The sequence below is a fragment of the Catharus ustulatus genome, chromosome 20, assembly GCF_009819885.2.
Source record: "Catharus ustulatus isolate bCatUst1 chromosome 20, bCatUst1.pri.v2, whole genome shotgun sequence".
In the NCBI taxonomy this organism is placed as follows: domain Eukaryota; kingdom Metazoa; phylum Chordata; class Aves; order Passeriformes; family Turdidae; genus Catharus; species Catharus ustulatus.
Genome location: NC_046240.1, coordinates 7899390 through 7919067, shown reverse-complemented (window position 1 = coordinate 7919067; position 19678 = coordinate 7899390). Strand labels below are relative to the sequence as shown.

General features: G+C 46.7%; 1 protein-coding gene across 2 annotated transcripts in view; it reads right to left on the bottom strand.

The window, feature by feature from the left end:
• RAB11FIP4 (RAB11 family interacting protein 4) overlaps positions 1–19678 on the bottom strand; it is a 120126-nt gene that overhangs the window by 30807 nt on the left and 69641 nt on the right. The gene's annotated exons all lie outside the window — the stretch shown is intronic.

The following is a 19678-nucleotide window of genomic DNA, read 5'->3' as shown; positions in this document are numbered from 1 at the left end:
ACCACAAATCATTTTTTTCTGCCTATGTCACCAGCATCCCGGAGCCAGCAAATGCATTCAGAACCACATCTGGGTATTAAAAACATTCAACAATAAGTAATGGCAACCCAAACACATCGCCAGTGCCACCGAAAAGAATCACAGAACAACCCCCGGTTGCATTCATCCTTAAAAAGTACTTTTTCTTTTCTCCTCTTCCCCTTTTAAAGGTTTAAATTACAGATATTTGGGAACCTTCAGGTTACAGAGCTGAGAGCTGTAAGAGGCTCAGCTAGGCAGGAACACATCCCCTTCCTCCCCAACACCCCCATTTCACCCCACACAGCCGCTGACAGACACACAGGGCTTTAGATTTTCCCATATGACAATATCCCAAGGACCCGCTCGCTTCCATAGCGAGCCCAGCCTTCCAGCACACGCAACTCTGGAGCGAAAATCCCCTCCTTTAGCAAACAAGAAAAAAAAAAAAAAAAAAAAAAACAAACCCGGCAGGCTTTCGCTCTACCTGCAATATCATGCGTTTCACGAAAACGCCGACACCGCGCCAAAAACCCCCGAGATGCTTTCCCCGCTCGCTTCTGGATCCCCACCGGAGCGGAGCGGCCTCAAGGATCCCCTTCCATCACGGATCCCCTCCCATCACGGATCCCCCTCTCCTCCCGCTTCCGCGGGAGCCGGAGCTGCGGCGTGGGAACCCCCAAAATCCCTCCTCAAACTTCCTCCTCACCCCACAGGAGACACGGCCGGCTCCCGCCTTCTCCTCCTCCTCTTCTTCCTCTTCCTCCTCCTGCTGCCGCTGCCGGGCTGCCCGTACCTGGCTCGGCGCCGGGAGGTCGGTGCGGTGCCCACGCCCCGTCCCCGCCCCGCAGAGAGGGCGGGCGGCACTCGGAGCATCCCCGCCCCGCCGTTGCCCGGCGACGCGGAGGGGCCGCTCTGGTACCCGGGGAGCGGGGCCAAACGGGACAGACGGGACAGACGGGACAGCCGGGCCAATGGGGCCAACGGGGCTACCCGGGCCAGCTGGGCCAACCGGGCTAACGGGGCCAACGGGGCCAGCCGGGCCAACATGGGCCAAGCGGGCCAGCCGTGCCAGCCGGGCCAGACGTGCCTGCCGGACCACCCGGGCCAGCCGGGCAGAGGTCCAGCCGGGCAGGGTCCAGCCGGGCAGGGGTCACCCCTGCAGGGATCCAGCAGGGCAGGGGTCCGGCCGGGCAGGGGTCACTCGGGCAGGGGTCCGGCCGGGCAGGGTCCAGCCGGGCAGGGGTCACTCGGGCAGGGGTCCGGCCGGGCAGAGGTCCGGCCAGACAGGGGTCACCCTGGCAGGGGTCCGGCCGGGCAGGGGTCACCCAGGCAGGGGTCACCCGGGCAGGGGTCACCCGGGCAGGGGTCACCCAGGCAGGGGTCACCCGGGCAGGGGTCACCCGGGCAGGGGTCACCCGGGCAGGGGTCCGGCCGGTGGGCGCACAGCAGCAGGAGGGATCCCCGCACGGGCTGGGTGTTGTGCTCCGGTGGGTGGGAGTGACGCGCGCCCGACCCCGCTCGTGGGTTTTGTCGTAGTCACTCGGTTTTGCTCAAAAATAATGCGGTATTGCTCAAAATTGTTTGTAATTAAAATTATCCGCAATTGCTGGTGAGAGGAGAAGATGCCTGGGGTTCCTGAGGAATGAAATGTGGCTTAAAACCCGATTAAAACCTGATTAATTCCCTCTATATTATATAATATTATATTATATAACTTTATACTGTATACAAATTATTATATATGTTTATGTATTATTATATGTTATTATTTATATATTTATATGCTATTTATAAAATTATGTGCATGTACATGGCAGAGCTTGCCCAGAGAAGCTGTGGATGCCCCATCCCTGGAAGTGTTCAAGGCCAGGGTGGACAGGGTGAGTGTGCAGGAACACATCTGAGATAGAACAGAAGAATTTTTACAGACTAATTGTGGGTTTCTGATGAAGGGGTTGCAGTGGCAGGCACTAAGAGCTGTTAGGTCCCCAGGAGGGACAATTTCTGGGGACATCAGGGTTCACAGGGCACAGCCTCACCTGCCCAGTGTGCCCTCACTCCTTCAACAGAGTCCCAACTGAACTCATGGACAGCCTCCCTGCCACGGTGGTGTCCGGCTAAAGCAACCTCAGTGCGCTCAAAGCCAAACAGATCCTGTTAGGAAGTGATGTCTGTTTTGTCCTTGATTTTAATCCCTTTAGTTGCAAGATAATGAGAAGCAAAACACGAAGGCTGAGGACAGTCACACTGACTTCGTTATTTTTATGCTCACTTCACTTCTCAGAAGTTGTGTAACTTCCTTTTTCGCAACACCTCATAAAAGCAATGTTTACTGTGCTGTGCTAATAAAGAAAAAATAAAAAGAAAAGTAAAAAATAAATAAAGTAAGTCAGTTTCTGTGTCTTTACAGCAGAAAACTACAAGGCAGAAAGGGAAATACAAAAAAACCCCCTATTTTCCATAAAATTTCTATGTGGGAGCCAAACCCTGCCCTTAGTGACTGTCACAGTTGTCACTGCTGTGCCACACGTGGAAGGAAACACCCTCCTGCAGGATTCAACCAAACAAACACCTCCCTCCCAACTGTCATGGCACTGAAAGACTCAGAAAAGGAAAGAATCCCTGCCATTTGACCTGGCCATATTCCAAAGCCTGTCTTTAATGTTACCTCCAGGTATTTCAGAAGGGGGAAAGCTCTTTGGGCCGTACTTTTGAAACAGCGCTCATACACAGAGTTACAAAGACGCTGTAAATGTAAATCACTGAAAGATCACTTAAGTACTTTATACTTCTAAAATACTTTAGACTTCATTGTGTCCAAAGATAGAGTGTTTTCCAGAGAGGCCCAAAAGTTGTTTGAAGCAAGGGATAAGGAAATCCTCAGAAAACAGAGCAAAGCAGGCAGACACAAACCCATCTACCAGCATAACATCTCATGTCCCACCTATTTCCTGAACCTATCCTAATTTTAATCACAGCCAGCAACTCCTAAGTGTAAAACAGTGCTGTTAAAAAAAAAAAAAGAAGGCAAAAGAAGGGAGAGAAATTAATCAGCCCCAATTCTTATATATATGCACTGCTCAAAGCAGTTCACTGAACTTGACCCCTTTCGCAGTTCAGTGAAAGAAAATGAAAAGAATTCCATCTCTGCTGAGCACAGAAGTTTTGGAAGGGTGGGGGATGCCTGAGGTTTAGTGTAACAAAGTGTAACAGCAACAGATGAAAGCCAAGTGCAGCTTCAGCCAGCACAGAGTGCCCTCCCCAAGTGGGCAAGGAGGTCACCGGGGAGGGCACAGCTCGGGGCAGGGGCACACAGGGGACCAGCAGGGTCCCTGCGGTGCCACTGGGGCTCCAGAACCTTCCTGTTGGGGGCTCTCCCGGGAAGCTGAGAAGCTGATAATGAACGGTACAACAGGAATCAAAAACCCCTCCCCGACATCCTCCTATTCATTAATCTAAATGAACGGGAAAGCAATTTCTACAAGGGAGATTTAGGGACAGACAACTTCATTGCTTTTAAAATAGGGCGCTTCTAAAATCTGCTTTTCCTTTCAGTATTCGATTTGAGAGAGACAGGTGTATATCAGGGGCTCACCGCAGAATAAACAACAATCCCACATGAAATATTCACATTTTGTAATTGTTTCCTGAAAGATGCAAGTCAGAAGTGTTCGTATTGTTACACAGATCGGGCACTACTACGGACAATGTGAAACCTGGCAATTACAGAACCTGACACAGATCTACTTTCAATAACTTGTGATGAGAAAAACATAAAATAAGCACTAAATAGAAAAAGCAGCAATAGTTAAAATGAATATTATAACAGAGATGTTAAGAACATATACACAGCTGTGTGATGCACCTGCTGAATGAACTACTCAGTTTGCTACCCAGGGCTTTGACATTTATTACACAGTAATAATTCAAGAGGCACAAATCTCTCCTTGAGAGATGCATTTCTCATAAAGGTCCTAGAAAATGTAAGGAGTTTAGACAATCACACCTCATTAAGGAGCGACTGTATAAAATCTTTATTAACTAATAACCCTAGCTATAATACAACTCCATTTCTCACTTCATTAAATCTAAGCCTGATTAAGTAGAGATTGTTATAAGCCGCCTTTGATCTCCATCGAGACAAAAATCTTATTTTTACACATTTCCTGGTAAAATGATAATTTTCTGTTTAATATGACTTCTGATTTGTTTCCTACAAAGGGAAAAGCAGAGCACACTATCACGGCTGAGGTGACCATCACTGGCACCTCTTGGAAGAATGAGGATTAATTTCGGAGTGACACGGGTCTTTGAGTGCTTCATGCCCAGGAGCAGCAAGGGTGCAGAAGGAGGGTGTCTGCATGTCTGCTGGGACAGCAGCTTCCTCCTGGTGCAGCTGCAGCTCCACTGAGTCAGCGCCACGGAAGGACAGCTCGCGTGACACATTTACCCCATCTGAGACCGGAGCCTGTTCTCCAGTCATGATTTCAGGCAGCTGAGGAATTTGTGCAAGTTAGTGACTGCTCAGATGACCACAGACACTGAAATACGCTCCGGGCTTTGTGCGTGGTTTGTATTTGTGAGCCCATCAACAGCAGACTTGCTGCTTTTCAGAGGGAAGCCTTTCAATGCTAACACACTCATCCAGGGCCATAATAGCTGGATCTGAAAAGGCAGGGCGGTCTTTCCCACTCAGTTTCCACCTTAATTCATCTTTTTTTTCTCCTAAATCCCACCCTCCATATGCCACTTGTATTAAGCGTACTTGCAAAGTACCTGTGCTCAAGTCCTGTCCAGGGTTTGAGGATGGTGACAAGTAGCTGTCAATGGAGACTAAACTTTTTTCCTCATTACCACAGGAATTAAAAGAGATGGGTACATTGGCAAAAGGATGTTTGGCACTGCCAGATCCCACAGATCTCCCAAACAAACACTGTGCATCCTGGAAAAGGTGCTTGCAGAAGCGTGCCAGAGAAAAGCATTATTTTGGTGATTAGAAGATTGCTGAATGCATCAGTTAGTGCCTAAATCACAAACACTGCTGCCCCCTTCCCTGTGAAGGTGGTGAGGCATGGCAGGGAGTTGGAATGAGATGATCTTTAAGGTCCCTTCCAACCCAAGCCATTTTATGATTCCACAATTCTACGACTTCCAGTAGCACCCAGAGTGCCTGGGAAATACCCAGCAGGGCGCATCACTGAAAGGGTTTATGGCAGAGAAACCTGCTGATCTGGTACCAAGCGCTGCAGTTTCTCTGGAGCAGTTCTGAACAAAGCACCTCCTCTGCTGTTCCAGAGGCAGAATCTCTCCTCTGCATCTCACTAAGGCATCTCTCACAGGCGAGTCACCCTAATGACAAGAAACTGGAGCTGAAATGTGAAGAACAGAGACTAATTAATAATGAAGATAATGAGATCACAAGAATATATATACACCAAACCTGCATCTTAATTATCTCATGAAAGCTGGCAACTCCAATCATGCTTCAAAAGCCTTTAATCATGCTCTCTCTGATGAATATTGGTGGCTATTTTACAGAGACTTATGTAAAAATACCTTTTGTGTGGGTTTTTTCCCTACAATAAGAGCTGGCCAAGTTACTACTGTGTGTAACTGCTCTGCTCCAAAATGAGATATCGCAGACTTGTAATTACAGCTGGTCTGATCTTCATCTCTTCTACTCTCATCTTATTTTGGAGTGCCTCTTTTGAAGGAAATGCAGCAAGACTGGCATGAGTTACTGCAGTATTATTATGAATCCCTTTTATTATGACAGAACAAACCAAGAAGGATCCCTAATTAAGGCAGTTTCTGCCAAAACACAGGGAGCGTACAGTCCCTGCCCCAAAGACATTGCAATCAGAACAGGCAAAGACACTTTGAGGTAGGGAAAAGAGGACAGAATGAACTTGCTCCCAACTACGACTTGTTCCCAAGATTTAAGGGCAAGTCAGGAGAGGCTGAGATAGGATGAACACAAGGACCAGTGTGGAGCAGGGGAGCTGAAGACTGAAGAGGGAACAGAAACAGGCTGCATCTACAGCTGGCAGAGCTGTAAAAGTTCTTTCCAGACCTTTCTGCAGTTTCTTCCCTGTCATCCCCATCCCTTCATCCCTGAACAGGGTGAGGAGGTCAGCTCCAAACTACAGCTGCAGGGAAACACGCTCTGGGTGCAGCAGGCACAGCTCAACCCCTGCTCCCACTCCCAAAAAACAAAACCCCAAGCGCCTGCAGAGAGGCTTATTTTAGCAACTAAGGAAGCAGCAATTCAGACTCTACACCATGGGGGTCTGCTCTCCCCATGACCTTCAGAGCAGAGAGCTTGCTTGTGTGCTGTCCCCAGGAGCAGGGCAGGCAGCCAGGCACATCAAACAGCTCCGGTCAAGCGCAGGGCTCGCCCGGGAAGGTCTCTGTGCAAGATGAGAGCACCGAAGGCAGGACAGGGCTGGCTGAGGGCCCATTAGCATTGATTCCTTGGGCCTGTAATGAAGTTGGACCCGACTGTGACATGCAATTACAGCAGGAAGACATTTCAGGGGACTCACCCACCGCTCTCCCCAGAGAAGAGCTGCTTGTAGCCTCTCTGCCACCAGCAGGTTGTACTTTGGTTGCTTAATGAGGCGTTTGGAGGGATTTTCTGTGCTCCTCTCCAAAACCCCTCATGAGGGACAAGTAGTCAAGAGCTGTGAGTGCAAAGGCCAGATAATGGCACAGGATACACATCCCTCTCTGAAAAGCAGTTTATATTTTGTTCATCACTGCAACTGTACCATTAGGTTTTCCATGTTAAGCTTTGAAGGCATCTCATAATTGTAGCTGTCAATCCATTATTAAAGCACCTTTGTCAAATGCATTAAAAAAATATGCCAGACACAAAATCTATTCTATTTAACCTTTAATAAAAAAATAAAACAAAACAGGCTACATGAGCAAATTGATGTGAAAAATATGTTGCCTCTCCTTTAGAAATGGGCTGGGAGGACTCTGGGAGGGCATGGACACATTCACTTTGCGGCAAGAGTATAGAAAGGAAAGGAAAGTGTGAGCATCCCTCAGATGCCTCAGAGCTTAAACCAAGGTGGAGCCCAGGGGCTCCATGCTGCACCAGAAAGATGGAATCACATTTACTCAGCTGTCTCCACTGTGACTGTAGGGATGGGAGACTTCAGTGGTTTTTTTTCTAGCAAGCAACTGGCCAGGGCTCAGGTGAGCCTGGAGCTGCAGATGGAGCAGATTCTGACACATGAATCTCTGGATTTTGCTTTGCATGGTCTGTAGAAGACAGGCTGCTGCCAGAAGAACTTTTTGCAAGTTTCAGCTCTGAGAATGTTTTCACAACATGTTTTTGAGCTTTTAGTTCCTTCTCCATGTAACACAACTTGTTAGCAGAGGAAAGGAAAAGAATCAGTTGGCCAGGATGAGAATAATTCATGCTCACCAGCAGCTAGTATTTCTTACAGCACACAGCAAGGCTGCAGAACTGAATATCCAAAAGCAAGGACAAACCTGTACTGAACTCAGGGGTGCAACTTCACTTTGGTCCCATTGCTCGTTTGCATTAACACATCTCTTTAATCACACAATTTACACACTGCTTCACACTGGTCTGGATGTGTTCAGCACTCTGGCTGGCTGGTGCTCGGCTTATCAGCAACTATTCAGTATCTGCTTTAGTGTCTTGATCAAAGTGGAGCTTCATGTCTTATTTATGGCTACTACTAACAGCCTGCTCTGCAGACAGAACTATTTATTTCCCCCCAAGCTTTTCTGTGGTGTTCATCACTGACATCTGAGTGCTCTGCAACGATTAATTTATCTTCATAAAGTCTCTTCAAAATGAGAGAAGATGGTATTCCCATTTTACAGATCAGGAGCTGCTGCACAGACAGATTGAGGTCAAACATTTCCACTCATGATAGGTCCTAGTATGAAATGTCTCAGATCTACATTTTTTTAGATACCTTCAAATGTAATGCCAAAAAAAAAAAATAAAAACAAACCAGGTTCAGGTTTGTGTGTTCAAATAAAACTCAAGCTAGCTTCTTAGAAAGTCAGGTACAAGAACAGGAGAGGATTAGGGACTGTAAATGTTGGTTACCAGGTAGAAGGATGAAAACTTTCTGACCACCAGTTTCAGGAACACTGAAAACCAGTACAGATAACCCATGTGAATGTAAAATGCATTATGAGCCTTTGATGAAGCAGCAAAGTATACCTTAAAAAAACTGAACACATAAGGGTGTCTTCAGCAGTTTAGGACACAGGACCAGATCCTGAGAGCACAGTTTAAGGTAGGAAGAATTGCAGGTTGTCTCCACTTCTTAGCCCATTGAGCATGAAAAAACCAGAAAGCTTTGTAGTGTAGAAGACCACCCTGGGAAGGAAAGCTTTTGTTTTATCACTGTGTTAAAAGCATCTGTGGATCAAATGTGCCAGTATCACTTTACAGCATGAAAATGCCGCCCAGGGGACTCTCAAGATTCATCTTTTCAAACGCTGATACCTCTTTGTCAGTTTTAATAAAAGACAGCTACAAAAACAAAGTGGGCCATGTGGTCTCAATAAAGCAGAGACCATGGCAATCAATAACAGAAACAATCTGCACTTACTCTCTGGGAGAATTTGCTTTTAGCAGCAACATCTCTATAATAAGACATCACTCAAGAGCTCCCTTCAATTTTTCTTGGGACAATGAGCCCACTGTGCCCAAAGCACATCTGTGCTTATGGAGATTTCCAAACCAGGACAGTGTTTAGACTGATAACTTGACCATGCACCATGTGATGATAGAGCACAGCTTGCAGGATGTTTGAGCCTTCCTCTTCTGCCCTCAAATGGACAGTTTTCTATCTCAAAAGAAAACTTCTCTGTCAAAATGTTGACTTTTAATGCAACATAGACATTAGTTCCTGCTTCACCTCATGATCTCTTTCACAGAAAAGTGTTCACAGGTCTGTCCAATACAAGCTCCTGTCTCCAGCCCTGTTTTTTAGCAGATGAATGAGATTAGGAAAGACAACAAAACCTGGGGAGAAGAGGGACATGGAAGTTAAAAGAAAGCCTTTGTTATCCCTGAAAGACACCAAACTGTGCCACAGGAAATGCTTTTTAGTTGAGAATCCTGATACATCTCAGGCCCCAGACTGTGCAGGATTTAGACAATCTAAATTACATTGCAGATCAAAGATTTATTTGTTTGGAAAATTGCATCTGAGACCATTAGCATTTTCTGTCTTATCAATCCAGCACCATCTTCATGTAGCACAAACATAGAAATGGGACTCCTGAAACAGCTGGCCATCTATCCCAGTGCCACCAGTACAGGAACCAGCTGTCACCAGGGAAAAAACACCCACGGGCACAGGGTGGCCTTGGCTCAGCCCCTGGCACTGACAGCTGTGGCCTCTCCATCCAAGCTAAGTGGAGAGTTGTTTGAGGGATGAGAAGGTTGCAAAGTGCAGGAGCTGAAGTGTTTGCTGTTTGGCCATTTCCACCGGGTCAAGGTGTGGCTCTGCTCTCTCAGTGACCTGTGGCAGTGCCAGCACTGACCCTGCAGGGCCCTCCCTGCCAGCTGAGCTTCACCCTCCTGTCACCTGTGGCTGAGAGGTGACAGCAGTGTGACAGACCCCAGCCCCTGCAACCCTGGGATCTCAATGGACACAAGAGAGTCATGCACTGGTCTGGTTCCTGTGGCTCTGAGCTTCAGTGACGCTGTGGCACTCAGCTGCTGTGTCCCTTATCCTTCACTTCTGGCTCTTTGCTTCACCAAATGAGGAACCAGATGTCTCCAGTTCCCTCTGACAGAGACACTGCCACAGTTGTGAGCAGGGAGCTGGATTGTCAGGCTAAACCTGTTTCAGTAAGTAATGTTCATAAAATCATTTCAGTCCAAGCTGCAACTGCAGCAAATTTGTACCTGGTTCAGGATTACTTTTGGGTTTAGGATCTTGAATCATGCATGTGAGAAACCAGCCACTTTTGAATTTTCAAAGGTTTATTAAACCTTAACAAATACAACAAAGTACTGAGTAAGGAAAGAGACAGCACTGTGAGTGTGTGACTGTCTGCCACATGCCCACCCACAAAGTGGCTGCTCCCCCTTTTATTCCCCTGGGGTTGTATCAGCCAGTCTGAAGTCTATCAGTTAACTCTTCTCTGCTGTCCATTGATGGAGACCATTTTCTGGATTGGAGGTCAGGTGTTGTCACGCCACACCTCCTTAGCAACAAGCATTTCCTATTCCCCACTGCCCCATGCAAGGGGCACATGTGCACACCTCCCTCCACAAGTCTTTCATAGCCAAGGCTCTGGTGGCAAACACAACGAGGGGAGAAGAGGATGGGGAGAACAGAGGATGTCTAAGCAACAAGACCATGGTAACAAAACCATACATCAATAAAACTTCTGAACACACACACAATATTCATCCCTTAATTGTGAGAGTCAATTATCACACTGCCCATCTATAATGTCAGGAATGAGCTCAATCACCAGTTCTATCCAGAAACAGAATTCTCATTTTTGGCTATGGCTAAAAAATAGCAACCACTAAAATATTAATGTACAGATGGAAAACCCCCACTGCTTCCTATAAGTATTGCCTACAAAGCATTTCAGAGGCATGGTTGGATATCACAAAGCAAAGTCCAATCTCAGTAAGAAACATACAGATTTTAATTTAAAAGTTACACAGGGACAGTCTTATCATCTGGAACATGAGTTCTAGCCTTGATGTCTCAGTACAGACATCAAAATAATTTAATTTCCAAACTGGGCCATCCCTAGCACATTCCTTTGACTTTGTGATTTGTGGCTCCTATTCATATTGAAATCTAGCAAGCCAGGTACTTCCATCAGCTCTGTGCTGCAGTAGCAAGAGACAGCAAGTCAATTTTCTGTGGCACCAGAGAATGGCAACTCAGTGCTTTCCATGACATCTTGTTTTGGTGGATTTTAATCTTGTCAGGAGCTGCTGTAGCCACTGCCGGTTTGAAGCTCTTTTTTGCAATTCACAGACATATAATAAGCAGAACTCAGTGGGAAGAGAGAAACAACATTTTTGCATGGTCAGAGCAGTGCTTTGCAAAAAGCACCCACAACTCCAGTGAGACAAAAAGAGAGAATAAAAGAGAAAAGGTAAATTTTTTATCAAACCTTGCAACCAGAATTACACCCTCTTCCTCCATGTCACTCTTGCTCAGCCAGACCCAGTCATATCCCTCACTATTTTGTAGTGGTCTAAGCCAAGACCCAGATTCGAGGCTCCCAGGGGCACAGCACTGCACAGAAATAAGCCAGCTGTGTAAAAACCTGGAGTTAAGTCAACAGAGTTCAGTGAGCATTGAGAGAGTGAGCAGCAGAGGGGATTTACCTAGAAATGGAGCATCTGTGAACCACCAGTTGTTCATAGGGACTAATGGACTTGCCTTGCTCCCCAGGTATTTTCACTTCAAAGGTACATAAAAACGCTTAGAAAAACACTGTCCTGACAGTACAGCAAACAGCCCTATAATGACTTTGACAAACTGACCCCTAATGCAGATGAGAAAGCAACAGGGATTTTTCTTGTACAGTCATTTCGTGTTCTGCCCTTTGCTCTGGCCCAGCCAGCTAGAGACAGAGCCTCTCAGGGCACAAAACCCCCAAGATCCCAGACCATAAGACATAAAAACATTTCTGTGCACTGATTGCCTCCTCACAATAAGCTCATTATCACAGCTGTCAGTCACCAGGACAAACCAGTCACCAGCATGGGAATGGCTGATAAGGGATGCTCACCCTCAAATGCACTTGCTGCCTGGAACAACACAAGGGCCAGCAGCTTTAGCACCACAACAGGCTCCTCCAGGCTGAAGGAGCAGGAGGTGTCCTGTCCCTCCACTGCAAGGGACTGGAGGGGTCTCATGAAGAGATTCCCTTTGAATCTGTCACACCAGGGGGCTGGCTCAGTGTGGAATTGTTCAGCCCCTTCAATTCCACACTGAGCCAGCACTCACATGGAGATAATTGTTTATATCTTCTAGATTTATATCCCACAATGGTGATGTCCTGTGATTGGGCTAGAAAATATAAGGGTCTTTTTTCTTACAGATTTCCCAGCACATAAATCTTGTGTCCACATGCTATCCTAAGTGGCTATCCAAAACCACCATTATTAATCACTCACCTGGTACATGATCTCTCTATTTTATCCAAGTCCTTGATGTACTGATAAGGGGTGGCTACAATCCTGCCCATGCCAATATAACTCATATCCAGTTCTGATCTCAGTATTCCTCAGCCACTACTCAGTACAGTGGTGTTACAGTGAGAATTTGATCATGATTTATAAATCTGAATAAGTAAAATGTTTCTAACAAATTTCAGGAAAATGCTGTTTTAAAATCAGCAAAAATCTTTCCCAAGGCAGGAATTTTCAAAAACTTACCCTGAACATATATTGCCTGAGTCAGACATTTTAACAGATGGACTTGGAGAGCTTTTTTAATATTGGCTATTAATAAGTGCAAATGTTCACAATGACAAATGCAATGTATTTTTAGTCTGTACTGGGACAGTAGCCTGGTCTTCATCAGCACTTTTTGTCAAACTTTCCTCTTTGACACAAACCCCACCTGTGAGCCTGAATACACAGGCACACAATCCCAAGCTCTTTCCAGCCTCACCTTCCTGTTTCACAGCAAGGTCTGTAAGCACACACTGCTCTGACTGCCTGCCACGTGTGGCTGTGCTTCCACCTTGTCTTATTTCTCCCCCAGCACTCAAGAATGTTCTTATAACTGGGATGGCTCAGTGACTGTAGCTTAGTTCACCTGGAATTATCCAGTGTAAATCAACTCAGCATCAGGCTTTGCTGCTGAAATGAATGGATTAACTCATGATACAGTTAAGTAGGAGGAGCAGGCTCTGTACTGTAAACATCACAAATGCAAATGTCTTTCATAATGTAAGTTCTTCTGTTGTTATTTTTCAGAGTGCACACTGGGCAGCAGTGAGGAGGGAAGGGGTGGCTGTGAACCATCTGTCCTCAGCAGCACCTGCACAGGATCCCAGTCACCTTCTGCCCTTGCTGTGTCTTTAATTCCCAGCTCAACACCTGGGGCACAGCCACACCAACACCTCCAAAACTCCAGCAACCTGAACCACTCTTGCCATGCTGGGAACCCTGGCTGCAAGCAATGCAAATATTTTGACTGTGATTCCTGTGGCCTTTTCCCTGGGTGACACACGCAGTCTTAATGGTTCCCAAAAGAACACTGTGGTAAACATCAACTCTGATAAGTCTGACAAATGCCAGCTGACGTAAAATGAACCCACTGTGTGTGTTTAACTGGAAGCAGTCAGAAATTCATGTCTTGAGTTTGTGGTTTCTTCTGGGATCATTGCAATAGTTTCTGCATTTCACAAGTTTATTCCAATAGAGAATCATTTTTAGATAGAGAGGAACAGAAAGGACAAGAGGAATCCTGAGGTTACTGAAGAGGGAGTCTGCACAGGTGGCCCAACTCTGCTGCTTTGTGAACAGACAGCTACATTTATTTCCCAAAATCACCCAGGAGAAGCTTTTCTCACTCACTGGCCTTTTGGAGGTGCTGTTGGGTACTGCAGACACAAAACAAGGAAGAAAGTTCCACAGCTTGGATACCATCAGTGCAATTTCCTAACACCTGCATGAAAAGAAAGAGTGGCTACTGCCACTTCACTGCAAAGAAATTTGACAGAGAGGCTGTGCCTTTAAAGGTGGTCAGACGGCTACTTCCCTCCCTTTAATTGCTTCTGTCCCATATTTGTGTGATAAAAGCTCAAAGACACACAGGCTTTGCTGAACAGCAGGAATACAGCCCAGGTGATCTCCAGCCCTAAATGTATTTACAAGTGAATTCTCCAAGCTCAGACAAGAAAAGTGATAAGGCAGGCCAAGGCTTCCCAAGGCCAGGAGACAAGTTGGAAACTTCTGGTGCCCTTCATCCACCAAGCTTAAAGCTGGCTCTGACCAGACTTCCATCTTCCAGATCTTCATGTTTTAATTGCTTCTGTTTTACATCTGGCTGACCAAAGCTCAAGAGAAAAAAGTTTAAAGGTTTTCTCAGATCACAGTACAACAGTAGGTGGTCCCCCTATGGCAATCACACATCTTACAACTGGGAAAAAGGAAAATGAAGGGAATAATTGCAGTGTCTGCACAGGGTCCCTGCTGTCAGGTATCCCTGATGGGGAGTGTCTGCTCCCTGTTTCGCTCCTGGTGGCTCAGCCCCAGGCAGGCAGAGGCAGCACTGGCAACCCAGGGATGGATCAGAATCATCAGTCACTCCTATCTGGTGTCCAGTGTGACTGAAGATTGCCTTCAGCTGCCTGAACTGACATTTAATGCCACTCCAAAGCCTCGAGAAATTTAAGGCATTCACGGGAGTGTGACACAGCCCCTCCAGGAGCCCATATGGGTGTGACAAAGTCCCTCCAGGAGCCCACACCACAGACCACCAACAGTGGGCACAGGAGAGGGGGTGAGAAGAGCCACAGCCTCTACAGGGCTGGGCTCCTCATCTCCTGTGTTGAGATTTGAACACCAATTCCGTACCCAGCTGTAGTTTGCAGTCTGGCTAAAAATACTCCAGTCAGAGCCATCCCCTGAGCATACCCTGAGCTGTGTGACCAATCCTCCCCTCAGCCCTCTCTGCAAAATGCAACTTGCCTTTCGAAACTCAGAGGAATGCACAAGACCCAGGGGTTGTCCTTTAAGGCTGCAGACACTGCAGGGATTCACCTGGGAACACCTCTAGGGCTCCACAGGCTCCTCTCAAGACAGTTATTGGATTACTGCTCCTCAGTGCTTAGTGCTCTAGGCTCTGCCAGACGGGTTTAATCAGCTAGTAATGTGACACTTCCTTCTGTAAAGACCTGAGATCTACTTCTCTGGCAGCATGCCTTTTCCTCCAGGAGGTCAGCTTGCATCCCTGATTGCTCATGTGTTGGGACACATGAGGGAGATGAATGAAGAAAAAAAAAATAAAATTACCAAGGCAGTTAAAATTACCAAGGCAGTTGTAATTTCCATGTAAACCTGACAGGACATCCTGCCCAAAAAGGATATCTCAGCTTCAGACAGCAGGAGAAGCTGAGCTCAAAACTCTTGACTTACTCCAAATTCCCACTGGGTTTAAGTGTTTGAGGTGATTAAGGAATGAGAAGTGAATCTCAAAATCAGAGGTGACACAACAAACCATGGATACAAATTTGAGCAGAAATGCACTGCAAAAGAGAGGTCATTTACCAGTCCAGAAAGTTTACAGAATAATCTACCTTATCAGATTTCTAGACAAAGGAGTGTGCTCAGATGTGGGACATCCCCACTGCTCAGAAGGCTGCCCTCCAATTCTTACTTCTTTTACTTTATATATAGTTTTCTTGCCTCTCCCATCCAACTCCCATCTTTCAGCATCTCTCCACTCTTTTGCTAAGCCACATTTAGCAAACAATGTCAAAAAATGTCACAGGAGAAAAGCCAGCCAAGGTGGTCCCTCCACAGCCATTTGTGATCTTCACATTGAAAAGTGTCACAAAACATCCTGAGAGAAATATTTACTCAGGCTAAAAGCTTGGACACCACCAGCTCACCTGATGCACTGGTACTTTGCTTGGAGAAGGAACTGGAAGCACCTCCTTTTTATCCCACAGACAAGAGGATGAAAATTTCTGGACAGTCTCTTATGCTGCACGTGACCAGGCAAAGCCAGTCTTGTTATTTCCAGCATGCAAACTCTGTTGTCACTGCTTGCTCTAAAAAAGCTTTAGTTGGGCATGAATGAAAGGCAATGACTAAAACATTGTATGAAATTGATTTAATAAGGTTCAATGATTGAAACAGGAAAGATTTTCCTTGACAAATTGTTACAGGCCAGATTCAGCCTTCTGTGACCAGCTCTGCTGTCAGCCTAATTGAAATTTGTGCAGCAAAGGGGCAACAGCCTTTGCTCTCAATTAACTCTAGAGATAAGTAGAAATCTTTTAAATCCTTCTGAATTATCAGCCCTTCTTTCATCTGTTTGGGTTGGGTTTTTTTCCCCCTGCATATTTACACAGCTATTAAGAATATATGGGGATACCATAATTCACAGGCATAATTTAGGACCATGTATTAAATTTCTTTAAAAGCTAGGATAAGAGAACAGGAGAAAAAATGGTATTTTATTTTGAGGAAGGAGGAAGCAATCTGCTACAAATTCCAAATGTAAGGGCTGCATCAAGTTCCAGCTCATCCTGTTACAGACTTCTGGCTGCAGAATGATTTGGATGTATCGAGCATTTCCTAGATTTTGGTTACAGATATAAAAAAATCCAATTCTGCCACTCTTGATAACACCTCATGGCAAATGAGTTCCTGAATCTGAAAACAACAAAATTTGGGGCCAACCACGCCTTGGATTAGGTGTGTTTCACACGAGCTAAAGGCCACAGTCCCAGGTGTGATTCACCATGCTGCTGACCCCTGCTTGCCCTGAAAGCAGCAACGTGAGTGTTGTTACCCAGATGGGGATCCCAACATCTTGAGCAAGCAAGAGGCATTACTTGGGCTCCAGGGAGGAGCAGCCACTGAAGCTGCAGGCTGCTTTACATGAGAATCTCCTTCTCAGGAAAATATCCTTATTAATAAAACAGTAGGGAATGCAGAAAAGCAGATTTATCTCAGAGTAAAGTGTTTCTTTGGGAGCTCCCCAAGGAGTCAGTAGCAGCTTGTTATGGAACTAACAAGGCTTTTACTGCTGCAGCCATGTGAATGAGAAATATTTCAGTGTTAGGAGCAGGTTAATAAAGGCACAAAGCAGGAGAGCTGGGCAAGCAGAACCAGTGCCTTTAGTAACAAAACCCACAGCTACTGGAAAACATTTGGAAAGGTTCTGAGCATGAAACAATCCGTGACCTAATTAGGTGGGACTGTACTGAAGAACAGAGGAAGGGACAGAAAAAAGGCAGGGAGGAGACTAAGCCATGAGAGACTGAGTGTCCTTAATACTCAGGAGGTGAGTCCAAGCTGGACCAACCCTGACACTTAATTTAACACACACAAACTCTCTGTGAGGGAGGAGGGAGGTACAGGTGAAAGGAGACTTGCTCCATGCTCATGGAAAGTCTCCTCATGAAGCACATTTTATACACTGAGACCAATGAGGGAGACAGGCAGGACACACCACAATATGTTGGGATTTGGAATAAGCTAATATCTGTGTGGTTTCTGCTACTAAAATACCACATTTTTCTCCAAGGGGAAAAAAGTGGGTTAGGAATCCCTAAGCAGCCTTGTAGGAAACAAGTATTACAGTGAACTGGGCCACATCATGATAAGGATGTGATCTATTCTGCATCTTTCCCACAATAATTCCCATCAGCCATGGCAGAAGCACAGTTCAAAGACAAACTGGCACCTCGGAGCCAGAGCACAGCTCATGTGCACAGGTTACTTGGGTGACACAACACAGTTCTCTGCAGGAACAGCTCAGCAATGCCAAAGCTACACTAAAACCCTTGAGGCATCACATGAGGCTGCAGGGGAGTAACCAGAAATATCCACATAGATACTGTTATAGATGACTAATGGGATGGTTGGCTCTTGCAATTAAGGCATGAATATTATGTGTATGTTAAGAGAAGTTCTATTGATGTATAATTACATTTTTGTGACTTGTTCAGATGTCCCCTGCTCTCCCCGTAGTCCCCATTCCCCTGTAGAGTTGCCAAGGGATGGCCGTGGTAGCCGGACCTGTGGAGGGAGGGTGAGTACCTGTGCCCCTCCCATGGGGCACCTGGCAGGAGGGCAGCCTTGTTACCAGGAGGCACAGCATGGCAACACCTGTCCTCCACAAAACAGTCTCCATTAATGGATGGCAAAGAAGAGTTACCCAGCACTTTGGGAGGGGCCAGGATTACCTGATACAGCATTAGTAGATGTGGCTGCCAGGTCACCAACTTCCAGTGTGCTGTCCTTTTTCTATATTCAGTCATTTTGTTGTATTTTGTTAAGGTTTTCAATAAACCTTTGACATTTTTAAAAGTGAGCATCATTTCTCACAATACCTCTGTAGAGTGCATGGCCTTTTCCAAGGCAGGAGGAAAATCCAAACCACTAATCAATAGCAGATTACACCCAAGGAGTCCATCGCACACCACCCAAACCATCCTCTGCCCCAGGGAGCACAGGACACACCTCTCACTCACCAGGGCTGACAGATTATTTCTGAAATGATGATTGGTGAGACTCTCAATTGGGTGCACAGTCCCAGTGCTGACTTCAGTGAGCTCTGCTGATTTAAATGGCAAGGTTCTGCTATCTCCCATGTGATACTGGAAGTGGAGAAGAGTGGGGCCAGCCAAATCTTTCACCTCTCAGCCCAAGAGGTCCTTGGCTCTGTCACAGCTGGCTTCCCACAGACACTGCTGTGAGCAGCTCTGGCCCAAGAAGAGCTGATGAGGTGCAGCAGCCTCATCTGGCTGCCAGTCAAGTATGACAGCCTGCACTTGAACTACACATTCATTCCAACAGGGAACCAAAGCTACAGGGATTTGGCCTGAGCATCAGATGTGTGAAATCATTGAACTAAATTCCTTTAAACTCACAGTCCCCCCACAGAAAGCATTTGTACAACTGCCTGATCAAAAAGCATTGATAAATCAAGTCATGACTTCCCTTCCTCTCACTGCAGTGTTCACTATTCCCAAAGGATCAGATCTGAATCCTTCACTCACTGTACTCAATGACTAATCTCCTTCATCCCCACACCAGGAGCTGCTGTGAAGTGCTGCTGTTTGGGGCTGGGGGCACAGAGGGTCCCTGTCCTGGCTGAAGGACAAACAGACACACTCAGCTCCCTGGCAGCAGCCTGAGTCACCAGCAGCACTGATGGGAGCTGTGTTCCTCAGGATACAGCTTTAGGCAGCTGAGCTGTGAGAGAGCTGCACATGAGGAGCTGTGCCACTGTGTGAGAGAGCTGCACATGAGGAGCTGTGCCAGTGTGTGAGAGAACTGCACATGAGGAGCTGTGCCACTGTGTGAGAGAGCTGCACATGAGGAGCTGTGCCACTGTGTGAGAGAGCTGCACATGAGGAGCTGTGCCAGTGTGTGAGAGAACTGCACATGAGGAGCTGTGCCACTGTGTGAGAGAGCTGCACATGAGGAGCTGTGCCACTGTGTGAGAGAGCTGCACATGAGGAGCTGTGCCACTGCTGGGTCAGCCCAGCCCTCTGCTGTGCCCACAGCTCCACCCTGACATGCACCTCACAGGAACGTGCTTCCTCACAGGATGTGCCACTGTCTGTGCACAGCTCTGCCCTGAACGCTTCAGCCAGGAGTGCAGACATCCCTGCAGTGACTGCTGTTTGCATCAAAGGCGTGGGGAGAGGTTGCCATGAGCACGAAGCAGCCAGTCATGCCCACCCACCCCAGCGCAGCCCACGCAGGCACATCACATGCCGGGGAGAAAGGCTGTGTGGGTTTGCTGTGAGTGCTCAGGGAGATCAGCTCTGAGGCCACTCCGAGCTGTGACACAGCCTAGAGATGGATGCAGACACCCTATCTTTAATCACCCATACAACCACAGTCATATCCTCTTGATTTGGGATAATCTCCAGGTTTTCCACAACCACTTCTTACTCCACTAAAAGCAAA